This window comes from Chrysemys picta, chromosome 3, assembly GCF_011386835.1.
Source record: "Chrysemys picta bellii isolate R12L10 chromosome 3, ASM1138683v2, whole genome shotgun sequence".
Lineage (NCBI taxonomy): Eukaryota > Metazoa > Chordata > Testudines > Emydidae > Chrysemys > Chrysemys picta.
Window position 1 is genome coordinate 159589935 of NC_088793.1, and position 25755 is coordinate 159615689.

The window sequence follows — 25755 nt, forward strand, 5'->3', positions numbered from 1 at the left end:
CTTAGGCTGTGAATCCAATCAAGATCCACATATATTAGTTATCTGTTAAATGGAAAAGGTGCCAGATTCAAAAAGCAAAGGCATTCCATTTCTGGTGGGTGGGGAATGATGGATTGTTCATTTTCACAGACATGTTATATGCCACAAAGTACTCTTGGCTGCTTATCCAATTCCTTTGGGTCAAGAACAGAGTAGAAACGGAGGATCTCTGAAAAAAATAAACCAGGAGAGGGTAATGGTACTAGGGATGTTTGGTATGACAAGAAGCAGGTCAACGATCTTTTTATGTATCCTTTCATTTCAATTGTTCATGGTATAAAATAGGTAGATTAAGCAGATCCAAGCCCTTTATTTCAAAAGGGGCATTGCAGTCACAAACATGGTTTCAAAGGCACCACAAAGGCTGCTGCTAAGTACAATCACCTGAGATGAAATGCTAGCCCCACTGAAATTAATGGGTGGGTTTTGCCATGAATTTCAACGGGATCAGGATTTCACTCCTGGTCTTAGGCAGAAAAGTCCAAGGTTTTGGTGGATTCAGGCTCCATTTAGGCTTTATCCATTGCATATACTATGTAGTAGACTGAAACTTTAAGCACAGCATGGTGTTAAACTGTATAAATAAGCAAACAACATAATAAAACATGAAGTGGAGTGGTTTGGTGCTTTATCCAGGATGTGATTAGATGAGGCCACAATACATGGACGGGACTGAAAGCAAAGGCTGGAGTGGTGGGAATGGTAGGTCCCTTAACCACCAATCCTGCAAACACTTATACAAAGGTAATTTTACTCAGGTGAATAGTTACACGTTTCCAGTATTTAAACCTTAGAAGTTAAACTATAGATAAAGTTTTGACTTGCTTCAACTGCTTAGTACACCTCTACCTCGATATAACGCTGTCCTCAGGAGCCAAAAAAATCTTACCGCGTTATATCGAACTTGCTTTGATCCACCAGAGAGCGCAGCCCTGCCCCCCCGGAGCACTGCTTTACCACGTTATATCCGAATTCATGTTATATCAGGTCACCTTATATCGGGGTAGAGGTGTATTTACTGTGTTTTATGTGAATTTAATTTTCCTCATATCAGGATGCAACAATCCTGATGGCAAGGATCCCTTTAGTCCACGTCCCACTAAGGAAGGTGTGCTTACCCAACCATCTCTCATCATTTAAGCTACCACTTATGCGGCAGCTGTACAAAGGGACTATTCAAAGCCTGACAGAAGACTGTATCATCCCATGGCAAGGGGGTAAGAATAATTACAAGTAAAGCATGTACCTTTGTACTATCTATACTTTTAGAAGCTGGGGGGAAGTTTTTACAATTTGTATTTAATTAAATTATTTCCTTGTATATTGGAGGATACACTGATCGAGCAGTAGCCACTTATTTTTTCACTTTTTTAATATAAATATAAACAAAAGCACAAACTGAGTAACTCAAGCTGCCTTATCCTAAGGGATTGGAACGGGAGAAGGAAAACAAAACTACAAAGGTACTGAAGAATGTACATATGTACTTCTGTGTAAATGTGTGTTTTTGTCATATTTGTGGATTAGTGGAAAGAGTTAAGAGGTATGGTGGGAGAAAAGGGAATGGATGGAAAGGATCCAACATATTTAAAATGGTTGCTGCTTTATACTGGCATTCATCTAAATATCCTTTCTTTTCAGCAAAGTTTATACAAATACAGGTCTAACAAGACCGTCAGATACATATGTAAATCACTTCCAATATAGGGAATCATCATATCCCTAGGAATTAAGTACTGAGACTTTCAGCTTTAGGCTGCCAGTTTGAAATCTCCCCAGTTTAGTGATGACCAAAGATTACTGCTATCTGATAGATCCTCAGTTTATGTGATGTAAATTGGTTGTCCCAATCCAGTTCCCACTCAACAGCCCTTTATCACAAAATTTTCCACAACAGGCACCCTAAAGAAATTGAGCTTGGGGAGAATGAATGGAGTGTAGAGAATACCCTACCACGTAAGCCCCAAGAAGCAGTCCTTCCAACTCCAGGCGGAAATGCATTGTGGAGAGGGGAGTAGGAAGGGAAAACGTTAGGGGGTCGATACTACCCATGCTGTAACTTGGTCGATGGATAAACAGATGCTTTCAGGCTCTTAATCTAGAACATTTTGGAAGCAGGAAATCCACCAAACACTAAGACTCTATTAAACAGAACTAGACACCTTTGACGATTTGTTTATTTAAACACAGTGAAAAGGAAATATTTGAAGTTGCATCATCTTAAGTGATACTGAAGGCTAAGTAGTGCAGACTGAAGGTGTCTAGTTCAGAGAGTGTTGTAACAAAATAAGAGTTGAACTTCTCAGGGCAAGACAGTGTTACTAGTCTATGCAGTGCCCAGTACAATGCGGTCCCAATGCTGACTGGAGTAGACACTCAAATCATTATGGGCATGGCTACACTTGCAAATGTAGAGCACTTTGAGTTAAACCAGCCTTCATAGAGCGCAGTAGGAAAAGCGCTGCAATCTGACAGCTGCAAGCGCACTGGCGTGGCCACATTAGCAGCTCTTGTAATGGCCACAGAGAGCGGTTCATTGTGGTAGCTATCCCAGCATGCAAGTGGCTGCAACGTGCTTTTCAAATGAGAGGAGTGGGGTAGAGTGGAGTGTGACAGGGAGTGTGTTGTGTGTATGTGGGGGGAGAGAGAATGGGTTTTTGGGGGACTGAGAGCATGTCAGCATGCTGTCTTGTAAGTTCAGACAGCAGCAAACCCCCTCTGTGTCCCCCTTCCCCTCCGCCTTGCTCCCTCTCTCACATACAGCATTCCACAGTAATGGTTGTTTTGTCTCGGAGCAGATAAGCACGCTGGCTGTCAGAAACGGAGCTTTTAAAGAGCGTATGGGCATGCCTGCAGTGATTCCAAAACAATGACAAGAGTGGCCACTTGACTTAAGGGGATTATGAGAAGTTTCCGGAGGCTGATCAGAGTGCAGTAATGCAACACCTCGTTCACACTGATGCCTGTGCGTTTCAGCCAATGCAATCATCTCGCTGAGGTGGAGTACCAGGAGCGCTCTAGCCCTGGAGTCAGAGCGCTCTATGTGCCTTGCCAGTGTGGACGGGTAGTGAGCTAGGGCGCCTGGGGCTGCTTTAATGTGCTCTAACTCGCACGTGTAGCCAAGCCTTTAGGTTCTGCAAACAAATACAGTAGGGTAGAAATAGTGGTTACTTATTTATTAAATATTTTAAGCCATTCCAAGTATGACAATCATGTTTTCCTAGTCTTTATATAAAATGGCAAAAAGCCGCTCTCTCCAGCAGGGATTCTCGGACTTTGGTATTTGAGAAGAACTTGGCTGTACCATACATCCCAACTGTGCCTATAGCTGCATCTTACCACATAGGTATTGGCAGGGGAGATACTATGATCATGAAAGTGGTTTTCCCAGGCTCATCCATTCCACTGCAGGTGTGATGACCCCTGCGATTTCCCCAAATGCGGGAAACTCGACTGCATAATTTGTGGTAGTGGGGGACTGCGTTCATGCTTTCCCCTGGCACTTGGTCAAAGACAGAGAAATAAACACGTAGGTATTGTATCCTACTGCTTAATTTGTTACGCACTGCCTACTTATAGATGAGTAGAAAAATTACAGTATCAGTTAACTTCAATGTAGATCAAATGGAGAGAAATGTTTTACTGACAATGTCCTTCAATTAATATTGACATTAATTGGAAGTAGCCCTACATTGCGCCACAAAAAACCACAGAGTCCTAGCTCCCACAGAATTATGCACCACTAACAAACTAACACTTTCCCCCTCACCCCCATACATGGGCTTGGGAGCCAATAGTCACAGTTTTAAAATAAAAAAAAAATCCAAGTAATTTATTAAGCAGAAAGTATCACAAGCAGCAAATTCAGATTTAATATATTCTTGTGCGAATAATGTGGACTATGCAAAAATGCCTTCATAAATAAGGCAAAGCATGTAGGTTAAGACACAAGGTGTTAATATCTTACGTAATTTTCAAGTGATGATATGAGCGCATCTTGTTCAAAGCAAAGCCTATTTGAAGAGGAAAATTGATTGGTTTCATTAGCTACCTGCTAGTAATGGTACCTAATTTTTCAGAGCAAAGTTTAATAGTTCTGTTATTAACCAAAATGCATTGCATGATTCTGTAAACAGAGAACAAGTTACATTGAAGTGCAGCTGTAAAAACATTTACGCACACTTACATACTCTTATGCACATTCTTTTACCACAAATGTATGTTTTCCACTATGAACTATAAGTAATATGAATCTTACTTAAATATATGCACACACAGAATATCAAACTAGGGTGTTTTATAAATTACCATGGAGGGAAAGCTATAAGGGAGTGCTTTATCTGTACATGCAAAAAACAAATGATGCAAATAGCGATAGGTAGTAAGCCATCCTTTGTACAACATTAATATTCTAACCACTTAATAGGATTCTACAGCAAATATCACGTATATTTCTGACTTGTGCAATTAATCATGCAGACAACATGAAAGTGTGCTTTCTCCTAGCATTTGGAAAAATTTAGGCAACAGTAGTACACACACACACACACACAAAAATGCAACTGCCACTATACCAAGTTAATGTAACCACAGGAATTTTTTGTCCAAATTCACGTTCCTATTTCAGATAATAAAAATGCCTACGTTCTTTATTTGTATTAATTCAGGTATCAAGCATACTGATTTTTAAAAGGTACAGAACATTTGTTGTCTTTAAGCATCAAAAGCACTAAACTTAGAATCAGAATTTACTATGACCACAAAAATATTAATAATACAGATAATACATACCCTGTGGAGTTCAAAATTATTCTTTTTTGTTATTCTCCTTCATGGATGAAGGCAGAAAGTTGGAAGTGTTCAATTAAGAGCAAATTAGGCAACATTTGTAGCTCTCAAACATTTCTTCTACCGAATGAAGAGTTCAGACTTCATCCTGGGAGGTTACTACTTAGTCAAAAAAAACCTGCTACGCCAAGCACTCTAATCACTTGTTTTTTCAAGGGATTTCCAAAAAGCAATGTCCAAATCTTCAAAGAATGCACAAGCTGCTCCTCCCACCCCACATTTTGTTCAGCAGCAACAGTTTATCCACACCTTTCTTGATTAGGGAAATGAAATAAGCACCATCCTACTTTTCTTCTTCACAAAAAAGCTCCAAGTGGTTTGAGTAAACGGACACCGCTACAGCACATACAGAAGGTTTTATTTGATTTTAGCTTTGCTGACACACTAATGAAGGCCCAAGCAGACAAGGCAAGAGAAAATGTTATTTGAGCACAAATTTAATGTTTATTCACTAGACTGCTTGCCTTTGAGAGGGTTGCCCAAACATAGCTCTTGCAATGCAGAGTCAATCTTTTCTAGTTGTCTCTTAGCAAACATATGGGAGCCTGGGAATTTCTCATGCATTCAGATAAATCAAGAACCAGACCTTTCAGACCACTAACATTTAGTACCTTTAGAAGGAGATGTCAGATTTCTCTGGGACTCTCTGACTTTACATTGTTTAGATTACACCAAAGCCACCACTTTTCAAAATCAAAACAAAATTATTTCATATATAATAAAATGGGGACTTCATCATTTCAAAGGCAGTTCTCTAAAACAAATCTGAGACAAACATGTTTTTACATTTACTACTGTAGGTCTCAAACCTTATAACAGACAAACCTAAACTATTAAATATATGCATCATATCTGGCTCTTAAAATGTACTGCAGCTTCTCTATTTGTCTGCATGATTTTTCAAATGCCAAATCTATCCTTTTTGTATCACGCTTCTTACACATATTCAAAAGTCACGCCTTAAAAAACTTGGTCCAATGTTTTCAGCAAAGCAGCCGCGCTCATCAATTACCTGAAGCCAAACCATGTTAGGTTATATCCTTGTTGGATCTCCTGAACTATGCATGACTAGTCACTACTTTGATAGAAGTCTCAAAACTCCTAGGAAAAAAACACTGGTGCTGCAGGAAGTTTTATTGCAATATAGCCAAACACTTAAAACTCCAGCCAAATTATTTTAAAAATCATACACACTTTTTTTGCTTGGGAACAGTTCAACATACTCCACATATTATCCTGAAAGTTAGGTCTTTCCAGCATGGCCAGTTGTCCACATTTTAAGGCTTGCCAAACCTGAAGTATATCTGAGATTTGGGCTTGGTATGTTCAATGGGACATCTGGCTAAGAAAAAAAGTTCAGAATCAGGCTGAATTCTGACTATTTTGGCTATAATTTTTCAGTTAAAAACAGATCTCTGCTTGTTCAATTACTAGGTAGACAAACAAGGCTACCTGTTTTGAGCTATACTTATTTGTATGAGCTAGATCTATTTTTAGGTGACAGTTAATTTAATATTACATTTCCATTTACCACTGGAGAAAGTTCTTTTAAAATAGATAAGATGTAACAACTCAATTCTCTTAATACTTTCCAAAAAAGAATTAAACCATCTGAAAGGGATCTAAACCTCAAACAGTTTAACTACAGAAAAAGAACTGTACTTAAGATAAAACTTTCTTTAAATACCCTTCTCTTCCTGCGCTCCCTCCCTCCCCTCCGCCCCCTACTCCACCTCCTGGCAGGCCCTGGGAACCCTGAAAGCACCAAAACTGTTTCAGAGTAGCAGCCGTGTTAGTCTGTATCCGCAAAAAGAACAGGAGTACTTGTGGCACCTTAGAGACTAACAAATTTATTAGAGCATAAGCTTTCGTGGACTACAGCCCACTTCTTTGGATGCATATAACTGTTGTACAAAACTGTTGTACAAAACTGTTGTAGTTCCCCTGTGTAAGAAGAAGGATTTAGGAAGGCTGAACAGGGGTTTTATAACACCCTGCACATCAGAGAGTACAGTCCTGTGGGGGATCATTTTACTCCAGCACAGAAGGGAGCTTGGGCATGAACCAGTGGATCCACCGAATACAGATTCAGCGACAAAATACCATTCGCACCCCGGACAAAACACAAGGTGAGAAGTACACAGCAGCTTCAGGGACTACGGTAGCCCTAAGGGCTTGGCTACACTTGCAAGTTAGAGTGCATTAAACCAGCCCCGTGGGCCCTAACTCACGACCCTTCCAAACTGGCAAGGCACTTAGAGCACTCTGACTCCGTGGGAAGAGCGCTCCTGAAATTCCTGGGTGTCAGCGTGAACCAGGTGTTGTATTACTGCACTCTGATCGGCCTCCGGAAACGTCCCATAATCCCCTTAAATCAAGTGGCCACTCTTGTCATTGTTTTGGAATCGCTGTAGGAACGTGGATATCAAAGCAAACCATTACTGTGGAATGGTGTGAGAGAGAGAGAGAGAGGCGGGGGACGAGGGATCTGCTGCTATCTAAACTTACAAGACAGCATGCTGACATGCTCTCAGCCCCCCAAAAACCCATTCTCTCCCCCCCACATACACACTCCCTGTCACACTCCACCCCCCACTTGCATGCTGGGATAGCTACCACAATGTACTGCTCTCTGTGGCTGCTGCAAGTGCCGCATATGTGGCCACACCAGTGCGTTCGCAGCTGTCAGTGTGGACAGACTGCAGCGCTTTCTCTACTGTGTTCTACGAAGGCTGGTTTAACTCAAAACACTCTACATTTGCAATTGTATCCATGTCCTAAGACAAGTATCAGATGGGTAGCCATGTTTGTTGCTTTTTACAGATCCAGACTAAGAGTCCTGTGGCACCTTATAGACTAACATACGTATTGGAGCATAAGCTTTTGTGGGTAAATACCCACTTCATTCGACGCATGGGTATTCACCCACGAAAGCTTATGCTCCAATACGTCTGTTAGTCTATAAGGTGCCACAGGATTCTTTGTTGCTTCATCCTAAAACGGCAGCAGCTGCAGAGCAGTTCCACAGCCTGAAGAAAAAACTGTTGTTCTCTTCCCAACTCCCCCCTCAGCCCACTTAGTTGGGCTATGTACTGCATTCAGGATTTGGGCATTAGTAATCTTAGGCCTGGTCTACACCTAAAATGTAGGTTGAACAGGTTGTGTTGCTCAGGGATGTGAAATGTCTCCCCATGAGAGACACAGTTAAGCCAATCTAACCCCAGTATAGACACAGTGCTAGGGGTTGACAAAATAATTCTTCTGTCAACTGAACTACTTGCTCTCAGAAATGTGGATTTACCACAGTGACAGAAAGTGTTCTTCTGTCACTGTGGTAAGTGTCCACACTATAGCACTACAGTAGTGCAGTTGCAGCTGTGCTGCTGTAATATTTCTAGTGTAGATATAGCCGTAGTTAAGCAGACTTAAGCCCTCCTGTAGACAGTGCTAGGTCAACAAAAGAATTTACTCCTGGGGAGATTCTGTGCCACTGCGCATGCGCAGAATTTATGTTCCCCGCAAATTTCTTTGCTTTCCCACAGAAAAATGACTTTCTGGCAGGGAAGCCACAAGAACAGTCATGCAACCCTCCCCAGCAGTATGTTTCGGGTGCCCAAAGCAGCTGGCAGAGAGGTAAATCACTGTGGGGCAGAAGGCGGGACTGGTGAAGACCCAGTTGGTGGCTCCTATCCTGCGCTGGGCTCAGTTGGTAATCACAGCTGGGCTGGGAAGGACGGGACTTCCTCTTCTCCTGCACAGCATCCGGGGCTTGGTCAGACCCACCCCCAGATTTCTCCCCTGGCTGCAGGAAGCTCTGCAAACTCCCCCCACCCCACCCCTGCTTCCTGCACCCATTGCTCCTCAGCTGCAGGGGGAGGGATCCTAGTACGGGGAGCTACTCCTCCATCTACCCAACCCCATGCATCCAGACCCTCTTGCCGAGCCTCACTCCCCCACACTCAGAACTCTCCTGATGAGTCCCACTCCCCCTGCACCTGGACCCGCCCAATGAGCCACCCACACCTGGATTCCCACCCTACCAAGCCCCAACCAGCTGCACCTGGATCCCCACCCCATTGAGCACCACTCCCCCAGCATCTGGACCCCCCACTAAGTCCCCCACACCCAGATCCCCCTGCTGAGGTCTATCCCCCCCATATCCTGACACGCCCTGCGCTGAGCCCCAACCACCTTCACCAGGACTCCCCTGCAGAGTCCCATTACTGTTGCACTCAGAACCCCCCAACAAGTCCCTGTGCATCCAGATTCCCCCCACATCCAGATCCTCCACTGAACTGCCCACACCCGGATTGCCCCACACAGAACCATCTCAACCCACACCTGGTTCCCCCCACATTAAGCCCCTCCACACTTGGAATCTGCCTTGCTGACCCTGCCTGCCCACAGAGAGGGGCAGGGCCCTGGGATGTTTCTGGGCCTGGCCGGGTCCTTACGCTGTGTCAGGGTTTGGTGCAGCCTCACCACTGAGTCCATAGTCCGGAGTGGAGCTGCAGTGATCTCCCACCTCTGTGCAGCTAGTGGCCTGTGCTCCCCTCCCCAATGCCATGCTGGAGCCTCCACATTTATTTGATGAATAAAATTTGCAGAATTTTAAAATATTGTATGCAGAATTTTTAATTTTTTGGCACAGAATTTAAAATGTTTTGGTGCAGAATGCCCTCAGGAGCAAGAATTCTTCAGTTGACCTAACTACTGCTTCGGAGAGGGTGTATTTACTACAGCAAGGGAAAAAGTATCTACACTACAGTACTGCAGCTGTGTCACTCTAGCATTTGTAATGTATACATTCCAGTCATAAGGAAAGTTTCACGATCAATTTTCTTGGGTACACATTTTGCTCAGTCCTGAGTTCTTTACCCATTTGTATTTTTCTTACAGTAAACAAAAAGGGTTATTGCAGTGGGTATCAAACTTTTTTATTGGCAACCCCTTTCAGATTGCAAGCCATTGAGTGTGACCCCCCTAATAAATTAAACACACTGTTTAATATATTTAACACCATTATAAATGCTGGCGGCAAGCAGGGTTTGGGGTGGAGGTTGACAGCTCGCGACACCCCCCCCCAATAATGACCTTGCAACCTCCTGGGGGGTCCCAACCCCCAGTTTGAGAACCCCTGGGTTAGTGTGTGTTTCTGGTCACAACACTTCTTTATAAAAAACCCCAAAAGTTTCCAATTATAAAAAGCATAGTGTGATGATGAGCTTTATTTAGTTCATGGTTATTTAGAAAGACTGACAGATTTCTTCAAAGTTTTAAACTGGTATGGGGCTGGATGACTCAGAACAGCAGTGATTAAATTCAAAGTTTTTCAACTCCACCCCACTAATTTGAAGCGGACCGAAGTTGGCCAAAATTGGAAGATTACCACAAGTTAGTTTGTCTAGTTCCTAGCGTTTGCCTGTACTCCTCACAGGATCCACCACAAGTTGCATTCTGCTGAACTGAGCAACCCTCCTATCATTAGAATTGCTCTCTGCAGTTCAGAGTTAAGACATTGGTGGGACACCTGCACTGCGTCTGTTGAGGCCACACCCACTGTGAATAACTAAAGGACTTCCATTTCCAGAACTGAATCTAAATTTCTATTTTTCATTTTTACCCAAATTACTGTACTCCTCTTTCAGCATAGAAATTTGTAACTGTTCAACCAGAGCCTAATTATCTTTATCACGTATACAGTAGCCTTCATAACATTGGTAAGTTTTTCGGTTTCTGTGAACAATGGTCAGAAAGTAAACATCCATACTTTCAGAAGAATATACAGATCATAGATAAAATGGTTGGGCTCCTCATTATAGAGCCTGTTTTAAGAATAGAGAGTGTTGTGAGTTAGCTTGCAAGCCATCGGAATAAGAGGAACAAATGACAGCCAAAAACAAGTTGTGCTGCTGACTATTTACACTGACATGTTTTTTTAAACATGTCATCTTACTAGAATTCTGATGGAAGAATATTTCAAGAACAACTGACTTACCCTGTATATTGTTGAGGTTTGTACAGGGCTTAGAGAAAGTCCCTATATCTTCTCAAAATACAAGAACAGCTAACTCCAGTTAAATTTACTACACATGCCCCCATATATTTCAACAAGGAAAAAATTTTCCCCGAGGAAATTTCTCAGTTTCTGGATTAAACCCAGTATTATTAGCTGCAGAAAGAAATGATTAATGACGGATTCATTGAATTACTTCTTACGGGCGGTCACTAGAGCTTCCTCTAAACCTAAAACTGCCACTGTACATTTAACTAATGACAAATGATTTTTAAACTGTCAAAATTATAAACATCATAAAATTGTTTTATCACAGTGATTTTAATTACTGCACTTTAATGAAAGTACAAGTTATGTTTTTGTTTTCTTCACTTCAAAGTTATAAATTGAGAAACAGCCTGACTTACTGCATCCCCAAATATTATTACACTGTAAATTAAGTTCTAGATCCACAGTTGTAAATACTTGGTGTGAGCATTTCCAATTATTTGAGATGTGTAAATTTCCCTCCTAAAAATACAAGAAAAAAACGGAATTTAGAAAATGAGATTAAAAATCATTTTTCCAAGAATTACACAAGTTGGTTCCTGGTCACCATATTTAAAAGACTCCCCAAACAGAAGGCATTTTCCAAGAGGGAAAGTCCCCCTACCATTAATTAATAAACCATTCATTCATAGGAGAAATGCAACAACACTGCAATCTTAAATTCAAAAAGGTAACCAATCTGCAGATTTCACACATGGGTTATTCTAGGTTTGGTCATTGAAAAGTTTCAGTCATAAAACTATTGTTAATTACCTTTTTCATACATGCACAATCTTTATCACATAGAAGTTACTTAAAATACCTAGCTTTAGTTAAGAGTTTGTTCTTTTCTCCAAGGGAAACTGTAATCAGCCTAACAAACTTCACATTTTCCTTTACAGGTATGCTCCAAAGTCATCCTTATTACTGAAGTGTCATTGGGCCCAAACTCACTTAATGCAACTAATGTTCTGTGCTAAAAATGAATGGAAGACATAACATGTAAACTGAGGATGGAAATGAAGTCTGTGCTGCTCCTTTTCAGCATAGTACTTCAATTCTATGATAAGCGTAAGAAAGAGAAATCCATCCAGTAATATACTTAGCAAAGATGTCTGGTGGACTCACCAAATATGGGTAAATCCAGCTGTTTCGTTAAGATGTGCAAAGCAAAATGAACCCCAATAAACCTCAGTTACTTTAATGGACCACAGTTTCAGCATTCCAGTTATCTCACACAAAATCACTTTAATATGAGACTGCCCAGTGATGAAAGCACATTTTAATGCAAGATTTAGCATAACCCCAAATAGAGGATGATGAAATGAAAAGATATACAAGACCCAGAGAGCATCAATGAAGTGTTCTGCATTTTTCTAGATAAATTAATTGTAGCCTTTTACTGTGCATGACAGTCACAGCATACAAAAGAGAAACTGTGTCACTTTGAGTTTAAAAACATGCATATCATTAAAAGCAGAGTCATTTTCCTATATCAATCCAAAAAGGGAAAAAAATCCAACTAAAGGAGAGGATTTACAGGCACTCAGAATTATTGGTCACAGTGGAAATGGAACTTAAAAAAAGGGGGCACTGTCAAGTTATATAAAACATAATTTGAACAATATTTTTCACCCATTTCATTGCCAAGCCTACAATTTCTTTAGATATTCTCCCTCTGTCTTCCTTCATCTGTAAGCAAGTACTTAAATATTTTTTTAAAATATTTTTAGTTTATTAGTTATGACAGATGCAGATAGTCCTGCTTGGAAACATGCATTTTCCTTTTGTCAACATAAACAGGTACAGTATGGGTAACAGTAGTGTAGGGATATTAAAGAAGGTACTAACAGTCATTCCCCCATAATTTGTCCCCCACACTTTAAAATCCAACAGTTTCACCAAGTACAAACATCTCTTGGGTCTTCTGTTAAAACTTGTAAGCTACTGTCTGTAGAAACCATTGATTATATCTGTCCTGTGAAAGATACTTTATCACTATGTAAAACTTACAAACAAGTTAATTGACTTTGTTCTTGAAGTAATTAATACAATGTAAACAAACGCTATAAGCCGTTAAGTGACTTTCACTTCATTGTAACAGCAAGGGCTCCTAGGAACAGACCCCCACCCTCTGTGATTAAAGGGCCGGGAGTCTCAAATGAATTAGCACACACCCCAAAAGTGGTGGAGACAGTAAATTAAAACACGGTTAAGATATGGAATGTATGTTGATGAATGCTTGATGTACATGAATGGTTAGGGAGGTGCCAGCCTAGAAAGGGGTATCCATCGGCCGAAGAATGTGTCAAGTAGGACCACGAGACAACACCCCCCCACCCCTCCGGAGGGTAAACTGGGATCCACCCCATCACCTGGAAGGATGAGAAACACAAACTTTGGACAGTGTGGAGCCACCAGGAATGTGCCACTTTGGACAGAAATGTGCCATCTGCTGATTGAGTCAGCAACAGCAGGATGAAACTGCTCCCAAAGAGTAACATAGGAATTAATTCCTATAAGAATGGACTCTAAAGATTGAGGACTTTGAGTCTCTGGTTCTGCTGCCAGCCTCGAGGAGCATCAGGTGCACCTGACACGGACTCGGCTCCATCCTCATAACCAAGATACCTGGCCAGTAACTTGGCATGAGCAACTTCTAGGCTGGTAACTATAACACCTATACAGAACTTGAATGAGAGAGAGTGTGTGTGTGTGTGTGTAAGGAATAAGTAGTGATAGGAATAGGTAGTCAAACAACGTTGTTTACTTTTATCTTTTGCTTTATCATTATATTTACAGTAAATGTGGCATCTTTGCCTTATCCCTCTTAATAAGATCCTGCTGGTTTTTATTCTACTAGTATAACAGTAGTACCAACTTTCCTCCCCACTTCAGTGACTTGCCTGACCTGAACAGTGACAGAAAATAGTTCAGACTTGGCCTCTTCACTTCATACTAACAAGGAGCACAGCTATGATGATGCCTTTGATGTAGATACCTGGCAATGACAGGCCCCCTGATGTTAATCCTTTTGGATAGTGGATGATTTTTGTGCTTAGGCTTAATCACCAAATTAAGACTGTGGCTACAAGGGGATTCTGCCATCAGTAGCAGAAAAAGGCCTGACCTCAAAACCTCACAGTTTCTTTCTGTGGTAGGTCTAGACCAGTGGCTCTCAGACTTTCCAGACTCCTGTACCCCTTTCAGTACCCTGTGGTACCCCTCCTCCGCCTCTCCCCCCCAGCCCAGGTGCTGCTGTGGAGAGATAGACCTGGGGAGAGTCCTCTCTCCCCACCGTAGCCCCAGAACACCCTCCTGCACCCCCAAACCCTGCATCCCCAGCCCCACCCCAGAGCCTGCACCCCCAGCCAAAGCCATCCCCCCCCACCCTAACACTATGCTCCATCCCTGAGCCCCTCATTCTGGCCCCACCCTACCCACAGCTGGAGCCCTCACATCCCTGCACCCCAACCCTCTGCCCCAGCCCTGAGCTCCCTCCCACACTCCAAACCCCTCGACCCCACCCCCACCATATGATTTTTGTTATATGTACCAATATGGATGTGATGTGTACATCACCTCCATAACATCACCTCCATATTGGTGCACATCATAAAATTCATTCTGCACATGGGTGGGAAAAATTAGAAGGAACACTGCTAAGAGACACTTTCCAGCAAATCTATTAGTGAGTTTCCACTCTCACCGAGGTGACGATTTCCATTGCACTGTATTTCTTTGCTCTCATGCCACAGTCACTATCCAGCTAGAATCTTTTCCATGGTTGCTCCAAACTGTGGTGGGAAAAGTCAGTCAGTCCACTGCCCCCAAATATCCTGTATTTTTATAGACACCTGTTAAGATAAGGACAGTAATTGATAAAGGAATATAAAAAAATTAAGTGAATATAAAGACCTTTTCACAAGACAGGCTATAATCCAGCAGTAACACACAACAGGGTGTGTTACTGGCTCATGAGTGCATTCCAGTGTGCATTGTGGGGCCTTTAATTTTTACTTGGAAAAAACTAGAGATGGGGGAAGGAAGAAGGCAGTTGCTAAATTCTGTTTTTCAGAACAATGATACAAGTGTCACAAGCCATACTTTCAGCAAAACCAGAAAAGTAGTTTTATAGGTGTGGCTCTGTGTACCAAAACCATTTCACACAGCACTGCTTGTCTACCAACAGCCATCTCTCCCCACTCTCCAAAACATGGCACCATCTCCCTCACTCTTTCCTTCTTCTGCTTTTCTTTCTCCTGTCCCTGATCAGTTATTTCCATTCCGCCTTACTTTCCCTAGTGCCCTTGGATCATACCACTGAGTCAGACTGGCAGTTCAAAAGGTTTATTTCATGCTGTGGACAGATTTTCTAGAAGCAGCAGTTTCTTGCATTGTCTTTCAAAATGAGGGAGGAGAAATCCCTGTATCTGTCCTCATAGGCAAGCTCAGTATACAGTAAATCTAGCAGGATAAACACTATTTATCATTTCATAATATTTAGAATCAGGAGACAGTTCGAACAAATCACTAAACTATTTCCGTATGCATGCTGATTCCACATACCCATAACACCGTCCCATTCACCAGTCGCCTTTTTATCATTACAGTGAGCTTCACTGCACTTGTATTTGCTACAACGCTGAAATGTCAGCCACCATACAGCTCATTTATGAGATATATGTCAAGTTCTCCATGTTTAGGCTATAATAGTCACAAAGCAATCTAAGATCATGGCTACGCTACCCCTTATGTCTGCAAAACGTATGTCGCTCAGGGGTGTGAAAACCACACCCCTGTGCGACATACATTTTGCTGGCATAAGCACTTATGGGCACAGCGCTATGTTGGCGGGAGAGACACTCTCCCACCGACAAAGCTACCTCTGCTCATTTAGATGGTTTTATTACATCAACCGGAGAGCTCTCTCCTGTCAGCACAGAGGGACTACACAAGCAATCTTACATTGGTACAGCTTTGCCGCTGTAAGCTTGCTAGCGTAGACATGGCCTAAACTGGTAAGAAGGAGGAGAAACAGAAAATAGGAATTTTTCTGTGCTTTAAATTAGTGGTTCTCAAACGTATTTGATCGCACCCCTCTTCTTTGTGTCTGTAGTAGTTTACACCCTCCCTCCTGCCACACAAGTACACATACCAATAAAAAAAATCAACATGCAACTCTCACTAAATATTAAAAACAGTAAGGCATTGAATTCAAACAGAGCCATTTAAATATATAGTAAGTGAGATATGCTTACTGGCATCACACTGTTGTTACGAGTGTGATGGGTGTGCCTGTTTTCTGGAGTGGAGCAATTCCACAAATTCCACGAATGAGCCAATGATCCATTGTAATAAGAGTAAAAGAAGAACTGTGATTGTGGTCAATGCTTACAATTAAATGTGCACACCGCGTCACAGCAAACGGATTAACGTACAGATGGCAACGCCTTTTTGTAATACTATGCAAGCTTAACAGAAACCCATAATGCACAGCGCCAGCTAGAGTCAAATGCATAGTGCCATTTGAGGACCTGATATGTCTGGAGGAATCAGCTCTGCTCCAAAATGTCTGTTAATCTATAAGGTGCCACAGGACTCTGTCGCTTTTTACAGCTTTGCTGGTTATTCATTGTGGTGGGGAAAATGTGTGCATTCTCCCCCCGCCCCCAAAGCATCTCACGCCCTTCACCCCTCCAGTTTGAGAACCTCTGCTTTAAATGAAGAACAGGAGTACTTGTGGCACCTCAGAGCTTTCGTGGGCTAGATCCCACTTCTTCGGATGCATAAATTTGTTAGTCTCTAAGGTGCCACAAGTACTCCTGTTCTTTTTGCGGATACAGACTAACAAGGCTGCTACTCTGAAACCTGCTTTAAATGACTATATCAGTGACAAACTAACTTTTAAAGGAGGCATTAAATGGGTGTCCACTGTTTTACAAATGTGACCATCAGGAAAATATGTTAGTCAGATCTTTCAAAATGTGGGGTGGTAGATTACAGCTAAAGGGGTGTGGTCAGAGGGTTTTTCCTCCAATACTGAAGCTAGTTCTCTTGGGGTATTTGTTTCAGAGTAGCAGCCGTGTTAGTCTGTATCTGCAAAAAGAACAGGAGTACTTGTGGCACCTTAGAGTCTAACAAATTTATTAGAGCATAAGTTTTCGTGGACTACAACCCACTTCTTGGGATGCATATTTGTGTGGCTTGTTCCATGATGTGATCTACTTCCCCGGTGAAGTGTCCTTGTTTGGCAACGGTGATTTTAAGTGTGGTGAGGTGTGTATCCCAGCCTTTCTCCTTAGACCATATTCTATGGTATCTGAGTGCCTGGCTGTAGATAACAGATTTCTTGGTGTGTTTGGAGTAATTACTGGATCTGTGAGGGTAAGTGTGGTGATCTGTGGGCTTCCCGTATCTAGCTGTCTGTATGGTCACATTGTTGAAACTGACTGTGGTGTCCAGGAAGTTGATGCTGGTGTGGGAGAGTTCTAGAGAGAGTTTGATGGATGGGTAGTGGTTATTGAAGTTGTGGTGGAAATTATGAGGGAGTTTAGGTTGTCTGTCCAGAGGAGGAAAATAATATCCATGCATCTCAGGTATATCATTGGTTTTGTAGTGTATTTGTCCAGAAATTCTTCCTTGAGGTGGACCATGACAAGCTTGGCATATTGGGGAGCCATCTCAGTACCCATGTCTCAGTTCCCACGGTTTAGACAAAACTATTGTTGAACGTAAAACTGTTATGGTTGAGGATGAAATGGATGAGTTTGGTGATATGTTTCTGGTGAATTTATGAGCACTGTCCATTGTCTTGTAGATATTTGAGGCAGGCATTGATGCCATCATTTTGAGGAATGTTAGTGTATGGGGAAGTGACATCCATGGTGGCAAGGATGGTGTTCTGAGGGAGGTGATTAATGTTGGGGTCGTTCTGAAGGAGGTCAGTTGTGCCCTGGAGGAAGCTGGTTCTTTGTACAGTGAGTGATTTGAGGATGGTTTCTGAGTCCTGATATTCCTTCAGTAAGAGTTCTGTGGAGAGACATGAATGGTCTCTCTGGGTTCCCTTGTTTATATATCTTGGGAAGCATATAGAACATCTCTGGGATGGGTTCATGGAAGATGAGGTTGTAGACTCTCTCTTGGAGCTGTTTGGGAAAGGATCTGAGGATATTCTTAAATTCCTGGGTGAACTGTGGTGTGGGATCTTTGAGTTCTTTATAGTAGGTGGTGTCAGAATTGTAATCATCACAGTTGAGAACTACGATGGGACTCCCCTGTGGCACCGTTAAGACTAACAGAATGAACTCAAAGAAAAATGATGATAAAAACCCAACCCCACCATATCACCTATGGGTGAACACTTTCCACAAACAATCACTCTGTATCTGACCTCTCAGTCCTTATCCTCAAAAGAAACTTGTACAACACCTTCAAATGATAAATGTGGGAGCTTAAATTCTAAGTTTGCTAGACACTAAAAATCATGCTCTTACTAAAGACACTTGATTTAAAGCTTATTACAACAATCTGTAACCTGATAGCCCCCCTTTTTTGTCCTATGACTGCAAAGGTGTTAACAGGCCACTTCACTTTGAATGGTCTCTTACAATAAGCGTTAACTACTTGTACTAAACAATCTGTTCCACCTTGTATTTGGCTGTGACACTCTTGAATACTTTTCGCAGACCTGAAGAGCCCTGTGCAGCTCATCTCTTTCAGAAATTGGTCCAATAAAAGATATTACCTCACTCATCTTGTCTCACTAATATCCTGGCTACAACAATGCCAACAATATGGAACAGAAATGGTTACAGCCCTAAATCAGTTTCAAACCAGACCAGTTAAATACACAAAACTGTTAAAAGAGCTAAGTTGCTGAGTAAACCTCATCTGTTAATTATCAAAGCCCCTGCCTTTGTTTAAACTCCTGAAATAGGTTTCTAATATTTAAGCCCTTTTCACATAGAAGTTTAAAAATATTAAAACAGGTGGGGTGAGGTTTTTTCGTTGCTACGTAACTATTTCAGAAGCTCATTTGTCTTGTTTAAAGCACCTTTCTTTAGTACTAGATAAAGCTTTAAAGAAAAAGTTACAGGATCAAATTGATGTTCTTACTGTTAGTCATTAAAATTCAAAAGTGATAAAAAAAAGCTTAGAAGTCTTTCCTATTTTCCATCACAAATAGGCCCTACAGTAACCAACTTGTTTCACTTCAGATATTTCATCTTCCTTGGTCTCAGATGCATGAAACTTATGAGTTTCTTTAAAAGAATAGACAAATCTGAAGACTTAGGCAGTTTGACTGCTTTTGCTTTCAATTTTATCTACATTCCTTAAGGACCCCTAAAGGCAAATCATTTCCCCCTCATTTAAATGCCACCTTCAGAGTCTTTATCCCAATTACCCTGAGTGTTCAGAGTATTAGCCACAAGGATGGTATGTCTACATTGCAATTAAAAACCCATGGCTGGCCCATGCTAGCTGACTCAGGCTCACGGGGCTATTTAATTGTGGTGTAGACATTCAGGCTGGGTTCTAAGACCCTGGAAGGTGGGAAGGTACAAGATCTCGTTCTGCAATCTGAGCCCAAATGAACTTCTGCACCACAGTTAAACAGCCGGAGCCCTCCAAGCCCAAGTCAGCTGGCATGGGCCAGTCACGGGTTTTTAATTGTACTGTAGATATACCTTCCAAGGGGTTCTTCAATTAACATAAGGTATTCTCTTGCTGCTGCTGCCCCAGAGTTGAGACCATTGATTCTGCAGGACTCCCAACATCTGTGCATGCACCCAGATACATTAAAAATGTATTTATAGTTTGTAAATGCTACAGAATTTAGTGATTGACAGCCTAAAAATACTTAAGATAAGAAACAGCAATTACCAAAACTCTGCAATTTTCTAGGAATTGCTTTGCAATAAAGCTAAACCAAAATAAGCTATATGCCATTTAACTTCCATTGGGCTTTTGTATAATCTGAAAATACTTCACTTGCAAGTGAAACCATGGTCTCCAATAGCAGTTTGGAAACTAGAAAAGCTAGAGAACCCATGCTCCACAGGAACTGTCACAAGTATGGTCATAAGTTTACTCCATATTCCATGATAGTCAGAGACAGAAAGCAGAATATACAGTACGCCAGATATTTATAAACATCCTTTAGAAAAGGCAACATTGGCAGACATACATGTATGAGAAAATACCTACTCTATGAATAGAGCTTTGCAAATCCGCAGGTATCCACTTTATATCTGTGGACCATATTTGCGGATCACAGCTTGGATGCGGATACAAATTTTATATCCGCACAGGGCTCCGCAGCACAGACTCACCAGAATAGAGCGGCTGCAGGCTCCTGCATGCAGCCTGCAGGCTCCAGCTCGGCTCTCTGAATCACACAGTAGCAGGGATAGCCTGCTGAGCATTCTGGAGTTGTAGTCCTCAGCTTGCTTGGATGGAGGAGGTAAACTACAACTCCCAGAAGGGAGTGAGCCAAGCGCCATTTTGAAAGAGGTGTGGTTGTAATTTAAACTAGCGGGCGGCAAGGGCACATGCTATGAAGAGAGTAGTTGTTACTGCTGTCTGTCCAGGCCGGGTCTGCAGGATTATAACCACCGCAGCTACATAGGGGTGTCTGAGCCGCCCTCCCCTCCCCACAGGAGGGCGGTGCTGAACATGAGGGCCCAGGAGTGTAGCCCTCCTACTGGGGGTGGGGAAGGAGGTACGGCAAGGGTGGAGCAGGTGTGGGGCAGGGGGTCTTTGGGGAGAAGTGAGGGGTGGTTGGGAGTCGGGGGCTTGGCACAGCCCTGCATCAATGCTGTGCGGTGACCTGTGGAGCTGTTTAAAACCCTGCAAATCAGCAGACAATTTTTGCGGATTGTGGATTGGATGCGGATACACATTTTTTTTATCAATGCAGGGGTCTATGAACCCTGGTGGTGAGTACAGCCATGATAGAAACTTGAGCTGTATCTCCCTTGTGTTAAGACTAGACAGGGCCGCCCGGGGGGGAGGGGGCGAGGGTAGCAAGTGGGACAATTTGCCCCAGGCCCCACAGGGGCTCCCACAAGAATATAGTATTCTATAGTATTGCAACTTTTTTTATGGAAGGGGCCCCTGAAATTGCTTTGCCCCAGACCCCCTGAATCCTCTCGGTGGCCCTGAGACTAGAACAGACTTATTGCCAGCATTTTAATCACTGTGTTGTCAATCCTGCTCAGAGCAGGTCTAGAACAACTCCAGAGGTCATAGCCAGAATCTAGTGGTTCTTCTGTGGAGCTGCCCCACCAAGAGTACTATGGAAGGCAATTTAAAGAAAAATGCTCACCTATACAAGGCCCTAGACTAGAGAACATCTTTTATCCAAGGATCTGAAAGTCCCTTACAAAGATGGGTAAGTAACCTCATTTTACAGACAGCAAAACTGGGGAACCAAAAGTTGAACGCTCCCAAAGGCCACATTGAATGTAGCTGAGTAAGCAATAGGCCTCCTGCCTCCCACTCCCTATAAGCAATACTGTTTGCCTTGCAGAAAAAGATCCTTGAAATTTGGAAGGATGATGTTAAGGTTGTCTTTCAGTTCATGAAAAAGTAAAAAGTAGCTGAAGACAAGTTACTAGACAAACAAAACTTGACCATTCATTTCTTCTAGTTTAAGAACCAGATCTGTGCTACGCTCTCTTGTCAAAACTACTTGCGGATAACAATTATGCTTTTTTTAATTAAGATTTTAGAATTTGTGACCTTTCTAAAGTAATAAATAATTTTTAAAATCTTCAGGTCATTGTGTATTAATTCTATTATCACTTTCCAAGGTTGTGCAGTGCCTCAGGTGCTGGTGAGATTTTACAATGGAGGCTGATCAAAGAGAAAGATTTCCAAAATTAAAATTTTACCACAATACTATTATCTCCTTGTTTGATGTATTAGCTAACACAGCTGTTGGCTTGGAATGGAACTTCAAAACTAGTAAGTAAAACAAAACAAAGAAGCTAAAGAAAATATATCAAAGTTAACTTTTCATTATATTTTAAATGCAGGAACCAAAGGCTCAAGTACAATTGAAGTCTGAATCAGTCTTCTTAGAAACCTTTGTTTTACCAAATAAGTTACAAGCTTTCCCATTCATCTTATTGAAGAGCTACACTGCTAAAAGATGGGCTTTGTCCTAGACAAACTAAAAGTCTGACTGAGACCCTAAAACTGTACAGGGAACATCTTTATTCCTTAGCAGCTAACAGATATGGAAGACTAAGGCCATATCCACATTAGGCTATGAAGTGAGCTAAAGAAACATGGTTAAGCAAGTTTGCAATATGGAATAGCAAGTCAGAGTGCCTACTTAAGTTAAAAACAGTAGTTTTAAAAGCCACAGAACAGCCCATCCACATGGACTGGTCAAATTGTATTAGAAATGAGTTTAAACTAGAAGGTGTTTAAACAAATATTAGCCTGGTGTATACTATAAAAAAATCAAGTCAAGGGACCTGGCCACATGAGAACATATACATGTGCTTCTATGATGCTCTCCATATCGTTATGCTGTGGTGCTTCATGGCACTTCAGGGAATTTTGTCCAGCCCTGCTCAGTTGGTATGATGTTAATTGCAAGATAGGACTGAGGTAACAGGGAGCAAGAGAATGAGGTAAAAGCAGAGCCTAGTGGGTGTAATGAAAATAATAAAATGGTTCCAAAAAGGATGCCACCACATTGAAAGCTGCTATATAAAGACACAGCAAGTTGGATCCACACTCTCTTTAATTTTTCCCTCTCTAAGAAATACTTTTTTTTTATTGTTATGGAGGAAAATTTAAAAAAAAACATTTAAAAGAGAGGCACAAAAATAGAGTAATTGCAAGCCAACTTACATACACTACAGTTCCCAAGAAAAGAAAATTTAAAATCTCTAAAGACAACATGGCTTATCTTTTTGCAGCTTGTCTTTACATTCGTCAGCACAGACTTGATTATGAGGGATTTGAATTTCAGACATTTTGTGAAGATTATGGATGTTTTACCTGTTACTAATGCCTAGAAAAGCTTACACTATGGTTATGTCTACACTAGCACTTTTGTTGGTAAAATTTTTGTCAGTCACGACTGTGAAAAAACACCCCCGACTGACAAAAGTTTCACCAACAAAAGCACAGTGTGGACAGCGCTATATCGGCGGGAGAACATCTCCCACTGACATAGCTACCGCCGCTCGTTGGGAGTGATTTAATTACGCCAGCAGGAGACCTCTCTCCTGCCAGCATAGAGCAGCTACACAGGAGACCTTACAGCGATACAGCCTAGTACTAACTACCTAAGCAAATAGCTAAGGAAATGGTCAAGCAGGAAAGAAACTGACCACAACCATGGTTGTTTACTAGTCAGACAGCTCTGTCAAGCAATTTTATCTAAGTAAAAAAATAAAATATTCCCCCAGTCCTGTCTGACTGAACTGATAGCCTGACGGATGAGAAACAACTGACTTAGAACAGCATACCAAACAGGTTTCCAGAAACAGGGACACATTGAATTAGGGTCTAAAGAAAGAGTTATTGCCAGCTTTAACTGCATAAAAAGACAAACAAGAACACATTCCCGGGGGGGGGGGGGGGAGGGGGCGGTTAATTGCACTTCAAGAGCTATTGTTACTAATGGCTGCTCCAAGCTGTAAAAATCGCAACCTCTGAGGGCAAAGGGCAAAGCAACCTCACTGATTTTTCCCTGATTACTCACACCATTAAGATCATTTGGGAACCAGCCTTAAGGTTATCAGAAATTTCTAGTTACTTGCCCATAATATATTTTGCAGCATTTCTGCATCTTAATGATCAGCAGCAGTGAAGCAGAAATCCTTTTACCTAATAGGTGGCGTTGGAAGGTAATTTGGATAACTATGTATTTCACATCTCCAAATGCAAAATCAGAGAAATGAAGTGAACAATAATTTAGAAACTTGTTCACTGAACTCAAGTTTTACAATGATCTTAAAATGTTTCTATAGAAATTTGTTAACCACAAAAATAGTTTCTATGCTAGTACTGTAATACTACAATGAGAAAAATACACACATACATACATCTAAACATTAAACATGGTCTTAAAATGACATATCTTTTTAAAGAGACAAAGCGAGTAAGTTCCCAAGAGCTGAAGAAGAGCTCTGTGTAAGCTCAAAAGCTGGTCTCTCTCACAAAAGATATTACCTCACCCACCTTGTCTCTCTAATATTCCAGGACCAACCTGGCTATAACAACACTGATATCTTTTTGATTATTTGCAGAGAATAAAGTTTCATGTAGGCAGAGATAATTCAAACTGAATGAACAAACTGTGTAAGCTTAATTACATTAGAAGTTGCTGCTTTGACTAATTCTGGGGGAATTCTGAGCCATTGCACGCACGCAGAATGCGCGGCCCCCCCAGATTTCTTAGCTTCCCCACGAAAAAAGTGACTTTCTGGTGGAGAAGCAAAGGGAAACCACAAGAATGATCACATGCAGGCACGTCATTTCATGCGCTCAGAGCAGCGGGCGAAAAGATAAATCACTGCAGGAGGAGGGAGTGGGGCTAGGGACACCCCAGCCAGTGGCTCCTACCCTGGGCTGGGGAGGATGGGACTTCCTCTTCCCCTGCAAGGAATGGCTGGGGCCAGGTCAGATCCACCCTCAGAAATCTCCCCCGGCTGCAGCAAGCTCCTCATTCCCCCCCACACCACACTTCCTGCCCTCATCATTACTCAGCCACAGGGGGGGGGGGGGGGCGGAAGGTGTCATGGTACAGGGAGCTGCACCCCCGTCCGATCAACCCAAGTGAATCCAGACCCCCCCCACTGAGCCTCACGCCCCCACCTGAACCCTCCGCAGAAGTCCCTTGGGAGTATTTGACAAAGGCTGGAAGTGCTGCGGAAGTCCTCAGGAAGGAAGGGCAGGAGACAATCTTATGTTGCTCAACAACAACTTCTGCCAATTAAGGAATCATACTGAGGACCACCTAAGTGTATACCTTCACTGCATAGTTAACCTGGGCTCTTAGCTGGGGCTCCCCCTACTATACGCATATATAAAAATGTTTACCTTGGTTAATATGTGCTTTAAGCCCAGACTTGCTTAATCAGCAGTGGGTATAGGTTAAAGTGAAACCCAGGCCCTAAAGTAGTCTCTAACCTGCCTGCTCTGCAGCATGGACACCAGCTAAATCGCAAGTTAGAAAACTCAGGCTCCAATAGTCCTCCAATACTTTACCATAATTCCAAGGACTCTACTTTGCTGCCCTTCTACCTACTACTCACTTCCTTTGAACCAGAAGTCACTTGCCACTTGACATACACTTAGTTGACATTTGAACATCTCGTTCCACGCAGCCTGCTCCATATGTGCTCAGCACTCAGACACTGCTTGAACAGAGATGACACCCGGGAGACCATCGTCCCACTGGGAGGTTAGCTGGCAGAGGCTCACACCAGTGTTCTGGTGGACTACTGGTATGAGGTCAGTAGGGTCCACAATTTGGAGTGATGTACCTTACTGGTCTGGGTGATCCCCCAAACCTCACAGTGCCTGAAATCACCACCTGTCTGATAACATCACCAACAGCCTGTCAAAGAAAGGGATTAAGCTAATGGTGATTCAGTAGAGGAAGAGAAAAAACTTGAAATCCACATACCACAAGGCAAAAGACAACAGCAAGTCTGGAAACTCACTGTCAACCTGCTCCTGCTACAAGGAGTAGGACCAAGTGCTCAGCACCACACAACTCACTGTTGTGCCTGACGGGCTTTAGAGACTGATGATGTTTATTTTTGGACTGCAGCCAGAGACCCATGGCAGCA

At 42.2% G+C, this 25755-nt stretch overlaps 1 protein-coding gene and 1 non-coding gene across 16 annotated transcripts in view; one reads left to right on the plus strand and one right to left on the minus strand.

Moving 5' to 3' along the window:
- DISP1 (dispatched RND transporter family member 1) overlaps nucleotides 1–25755 on the minus strand; it is a 198634-nt gene that overhangs the window by 78787 nt on the left and 94092 nt on the right. For 3 of the 15 annotated variants that reach the window (XM_065589393.1, XM_065589382.1, XM_065589383.1), the window contains exon 2: nucleotides 14640–14787. The exons of the other annotated variants lie outside the window; for them this stretch is intronic. The gene's annotated coding sequence lies outside the window, so the exon portion shown is untranslated. The remainder of the gene's footprint in view (nucleotides 1–14639; nucleotides 14788–25755) is intronic. 15 annotated transcript variants of the gene reach the window in all.
- LOC135982703 (U1 spliceosomal RNA) lies at nucleotides 3382–3538 on the plus strand. Its single transcript, XR_010600260.1, has one exon. It is a non-coding gene; the product is annotated as a U1 spliceosomal RNA (small nuclear RNA).